Source organism: Bison bison, unplaced genomic scaffold, assembly GCF_000754665.1.
Source record: "Bison bison bison isolate TAMUID 2011002044 unplaced genomic scaffold, Bison_UMD1.0 scf7180017864134, whole genome shotgun sequence".
NCBI classification, from domain to species: domain Eukaryota; kingdom Metazoa; phylum Chordata; class Mammalia; order Artiodactyla; family Bovidae; genus Bison; species Bison bison.
Genome location: NW_011494706.1, coordinates 7,119,616 through 7,125,730, shown reverse-complemented (window position 1 = coordinate 7,125,730; position 6,115 = coordinate 7,119,616). Strand labels below are relative to the sequence as shown.

Below are 6,115 nucleotides of genomic sequence, written 5' to 3'. Positions count from 1 at the left end.
GTGTGGAGCACAATAAACTGTGGAAAATTCTGAAAGAGATGGAAATACCAGACCACCTGACCTGCCTCTTGAGAAACCTATATGCAGGTCAGGAAGCAACAATTAGAACTGGACATGGAACAACAGACTGGCTCCAAATTGGGAAAGGAGTACGTCAAGGCTGTATATTGTCACCCTGCTTATTTAACTTATATGCAGAGTACATCACAAGAAATGCCGGGCTGGAGGAAGCACAAGCTGGAATCAAGATGGAATCAGATTGTTGGGAGAAATACCAATAACCTCAGATATGCAGATGACACCACCCTTATGGCAGAAAGTGAAGAAAAACTAAAAAGCCTCTTGATGAAAGTGAAAGAAGAGAGTGAAAAAGTTGGCTTAAAACTAAACATTCAGAAAACTAAGATCATGGCATCTAGTCCCATCACTGCATGGCAGACAGATGGGGAAACAGTGACTGAGTTTATTTTTATGGGCTCCAAAATCACTGCGGATGGTGACTGCAGCCATGAAATTAAAAGACACTTGCTCCTTGGAAGGAAAGTTATGACAACCTAGATAGCATATTCAAAAACAGAGACGTTACTTTGCCAACAAAGGTCCATCTAGTCAAGGCTATGGTTTTTCCAGTGGTCATGTATGGATGTGAGAGTTGGACTGTAAATAAAGCTGAGTGCCGAAGAATTGATGCTTTTGAACTGTGGTGTTGGAGAAGACTCTTGAGAGTCCCTTGGACTGCAAGGAGATCCAAACAGTCCATCCTAAAGCAGATCAGTCCTGGGTGTTCATTGGAGGGACTGATGTTGAAGCTGAAACTCCAATACTTTGGCCACCTGATGTGAAGAGCTGACTCATTTGAAAAGACCCTGAGGCTGGGAACGATTGAGGGCAGGAGGAGAAGGGAACGACAGAGGATGAGATGGTTGGATGGCATCACCGACTCAATGGACATGGGTTTGGGTGGACTCTGGGAGTTGGTGATAGACAGGGAGGCCTGGTGTGCTGCGGTTCATGGGGTCGCAAAGAGTCAGATACGACTGAGCGACTGAAGTGAACTGATGTATATTTATGTTACTCCCGATTTTTAACCATGATAAGTAAAGCTAAAATAAATATCCATGGAGTTATGTTTATTTGTCAGATTGCACCTTCAGAATAAATTTCTACGAGCTAAAGGCAATGGCACCCCACCCCAGTACTCTTGCCTGGAAAATCCCATGGATGGAGGAGCCTGGTGGGCTGAAGTCCATGGGGTCGCTAAGAGTTGGACATGACTGAGCGACTTCGCTTTCACTTTTCACTTTAATGCATTGGAGAAGGAAATGGCAACTCGCTCCAGTGTTCTTGCCTGGAGAATCCCAGGGACGGGGGAGCCTGGTGGGCTGCCAACTATGGGGTTGCACAGAGTCGGACACGACTGAAGTGACTTAGCAGCAATACTATATCAAAGGGTATACACATTTAAATTTTGCTAAACATTGCTGTAAGTGGCCCCTAGAAGATCAAACACTTAGGTTTCTATAATTCTTTTAATATAGGCTTACTCCCTTAGGCTACTACCATTGTTGCTTTGACTTGCCTTTTTTTTAAACGTATATATTTTATTTATTTATTTAGGCTCAGCCAGGTCTTAGCTGTGGCATGTGGGATCGAGTCCCCTGCCCAGGGATCGAATCTGGGCCCCCTGCATTAAGAGTGCAGAGTCTTATCCATTGGACAACCAGGGAAGTCCCTGCCTAGCTTTTAATAGTCCTGCACCAGTTCTAATATTTTGCTTTTCATTACTGTGAGCAGGAAAACTAGCCAAGCTTATTGTGTAAAGTCTTAAATTTAGCAAGCATTCAACAATAGTACCATCATTATAGTTTACAGAATTGCATTTATTTTTAAAGTCAGCAGACCCTAAAGAATAAAGAGATTAGGGGTACGGGACTGTGTGTCCCACCTGCTATCGTTTTGGTTTAGTCAGAACGCCTTTTCTCTCACTCAAAGTAATTCACATTTTAGTACCTTTCCGTTTACAAAGCCCTTTCATATATATTATTTCTCTTAAGTGAGATTAATCCTAAAAGGCGAGGCTAGAAACTGAAAAACTGCCTTAAGTCACTGCCAGTAAGTACATAAGGGTGAAAGTGAAAGCGAAGTCGCTCAGTCACGTCCAACGCTTTGCGACCCCGTGGACTGTAGCCTATCAGGCTCCTCCGTCCATGGGATTTTCCAGGCAAGAGTGCTGAAGTGGATTGCCATTTCCTTCTCCAGGGGATCTTCCCGACCCAGGAATCAAACCCAGGTCTCCCGCATTGCAGGCAGACGCTTTACCGCCTGAGCCACCAGGGAAGCCCAATTTGAGTCCCACTACATAAGAGTAGTGGGACTCAAATTCAGTTCTTCCACTAGTTCCATTAAGCATGCTACTCCTAAGTCACATGGTGGAGGTCTGATTTCTCAGTCAACAGGACATTGTTTTTTAAAATAATATTCTACCATGATGATATATTTTGAAATTTGACATAGGTAATTTAGGAACATTTAGAGTAACTGCTATACTGTAGCAGCCTTGCATATCTGGAATAAACCCTACTTGATTGTGGTATATAATTCTTTTTATACATTAGTTGATCACATTTGGTAATATTTTGTTAAGGATTTCTGCATCTGTGTTCATGATGGGTCTTAGTTGGTAGTTTTCTTGTGATGCCTGTCTTGTTTTGGTATTAGGTGATGCTGGCCTCACAGAATAGACTAGACTCTCCTCTGCTCCCACCCCCTGGAAGAGACTGCAGACAACCGGGACAACTTCTTCCTTGAGAGTTTAGTAGTGTGTGCCCAGCGCACCCACCTGGGTGTGTGCTTTCTGTTTGAGAACGATATTAATCACAGACTCAATTTCTTTAATAGATGTAAGCCATTTCATATCGTCATTATTCTTGTGTGAGTTTTGGCAGCCTGTGTCTTTCAAGGAGTTGGTCTATTTATCTAGGTTATCAAATTTTTAGGCATAGAGCTAAAAATTTTTAGGGGCACAAGCTGTTTATTACGATTCCTACTTTATTATGCGTTTTTAAAATTTATTTTTAATTGGAGGATAACTGCTTTACCACGTTGTGTTAGTTTCTGCCTACAAGACTAAGTACATGCTTATTCCCTCCCTCTTGAACCTCGCCCCCACCGCCTGCCCATTATACCCCACTAGGTCAGCATAGAGCCTTATCATCCCTTTAATGTCTGTGGGATCTATACTGATGCCCCCTTTTTCATTTCTTATACTAGTAATTTGTATCCTCTTTTTTTTTTTTTTCTTAGCCTGCCTAAGGGTTTATCAGTTTTTACTGATCTTTAAAAAAAAAAAAAAGCCTTTGGTTTCACACTGATTTTCCCTACTGGTTTCCTGTTTTCACTTCAATAGCTTCTACTCTAATTCATATTATTTCTTCTGCTTACATTGGATTTAATTTGTTCTTCTGTTTCTAGTTTACTAAAGTAGAAACCTGGATTACTGGAGTAGTTGCTCTATTTCAAGTAAGAAATCAAAAGAAAGCAACTGGGGTAGTAAGAGGAAAAAAGTTATCATGCTGCAGTTAAAAGTGAATAGAAATAAAAAAGCCTTATGATTTTGAATTGGGAAAAAAAAACCACAAAAACCCACAAAGACTCACAAAAATCACACTGCAGCTCTGGAAAAAATACTGCATTGGTAGAGAAGAAAACTGTGAGGCCCTTCAAAGAGCAGGGAACCTCTAGTAAGACTGACAAAGATTAAAACAAGAGAAGACACAAATTACCAATATCAGGGAACAGGGCATAACAGATTTCCAATCCGTGAAAAGCACAGTAAGACGTGCTGCTGTAGGGAATATACACTGGTACAGCCACTGTGGAGAACAGTATGGAGGTTCTTTAAAAAACTAAAAACAGAACTACCATCTGACCCAGCAATCCCATTACTAGGCATATACCCAGAGAAAAACATAACTCAAAAAGACACTTGCAGCCCAGTATTCACTGCAGCACCATTTACAATAGCCAGCACATGGAAGCAAGCTAAATGACCATCAGAGGAATGCATAAAGAAGATGTGGCATACACACACACACAACAGAATATCACTCAGCCATAAAAATAAAATCGGGTCACCTGTAGAGATGTGAATGGACCTAGAGACTGTCATACAGAGTGAAGTCAGTCAGACAGAGAAGGAAAAATATGACATCCCTGGTATATGGCATCTAAAAAGAAATGATACAAATATACTTACTGACAAAATGAACCGCCTTAGAAAATGAACTTATGGTTGCCAGGGGGAGGGGACAGTTAAGGACTCTGGGAAGGTCATGTACACACTGCTATATTTAAAATGGATAATCAACAAAACACTACAGTCCAGCACAAGGAACTCTGCTCAGTGTCACGCGGCAGCCTGAATGGGAGGGGAGCTTGGCAGAGAACAGACACATGTACGGCTGAGGCCTCCACTGTTCACCTGAAACTGTCACAATACTGTTAATCGGCTATACCCCAATACAAAATGCTTCTTGGGGTTAAAAAAAAGATGTGGCACGTGTGCACGTGCGCGCGCGCGCACACACACACACACACACACACACAGAGGAATACTACTCAGCCATAAAAAGGAATGAAACTGGGTCATTTGTAGAGATGTGAATGGACTTAGAGACTGTTACAGAGTGAAGTCAGGAGAACAAATATCATATTAATGCATATATGTGGAATCTAGACAAATGGTATAGATGATCTTATCTGCAAAGCAGAAACAGAGACACAGACATAGAGAACAAACCTATGGGCATCGAGTGAGGAAAGAAGGGGTGGTGGATGAATTAGGAGATTGGGATTGACATACATATACTATTGATACTATGTATACAGTAGATAACTAATAAGGACACTGCTGTAGAGCTCAGGGAGCTCTACTCAATGCTCCGTGGTGACCTAAATGGGACACACACAAATGGAAGGCAATCTAAAAAACAGGGCACGTATGTATACCTATAGTTGATTCACTCTGCTGTACAGCAGAAACTAACATTGTCAAGCAATTATAGTGTCAGGCACTCAGTCGTGGCCGACTCTGCGAGCCCATGGACTGTAGCCCACCAGGCTCCTCTGTCCATGGGATTCTCCAGGCAAGAACACTGGAGTGGGTTGCCATTCCCTTCTCCAGTAAAGCAACTATACTCCTATAAAAAATTTTTTAAAAGAGCACAGTTAGAGAATACTACAAGCAACTTCATGCTCACAAATTTGACAAGTTAGAAGAAACAAACACATTCTTCAAAAACTACAAACTACCCACCACCAGCCAAAATGAAACAGATGATTAAAGACTTTGAATTTATAAAAAATATATAAAGAAATCTCTAGGCACAGATGGTTTCAGTGGAGATTTTACCAAACATTTTAAAGAATTTACATCAATTTTATACAATCTCTTCCAAAAAACAGAACAGAAGGGAACACTTTTCAACTCATTCTGTGAGGCCAGTATTACTCTGAGAGCAAAACCAAAGGCAGAACTACAGGCTAATATTGATCGTGAATTTACATGCAAAAATCCTTAACAGAATATCAGCAAACAGAACTCAGCAAAGTACAAAAAGAATAAGAAACCACTACTAGGTGGGATTTATTACAGATTTGCATGGCCGATTCAACATTTCAACATTAATCAGCCCCGTTAACACGCTCTGTTGTTGTTTAGTCACTAAGCCATGTCTGACCCTTTGCGACCTCATGGGCTGTAGCCTGCCAGGCTCCTCTGTCCACAAGATTTTCCAGGCAAGAATACTGGAGTAGGTTGCCATTTCCTTCTCCAGGGGATCTTCCCAACTCAGGGATCAAACCTGTGCCTCCTGCATTGACAGGTGGATTTTTTACTACTGAGTCACCAGGGAATCCCGATTTAACACCCTACCAACATCATAAAAAAGAAAATTCATACAATCGTATCAACTGAAATAGAAAAACAGCAGGGAGAGCATCGCCCAATTCCACACTATTTTCTCAATATCTAATGGCAGGCACTCAAAAATATTAGTGAATGAGTAAATCTTTCCATCTATCGTATCAACAACCCTATATAACAGATGATTAAAAC

General features: G+C 41.3%; 1 protein-coding gene across 2 annotated transcripts in view; it reads right to left on the bottom strand.

Moving 5' to 3' along the window:
- Positions 1–6,115, bottom strand: part of PEX1 (peroxisomal biogenesis factor 1) — a 75,922-nt gene that overhangs the window by 43,026 nt on the left and 26,781 nt on the right. The gene's annotated exons all lie outside the window — the stretch shown is intronic.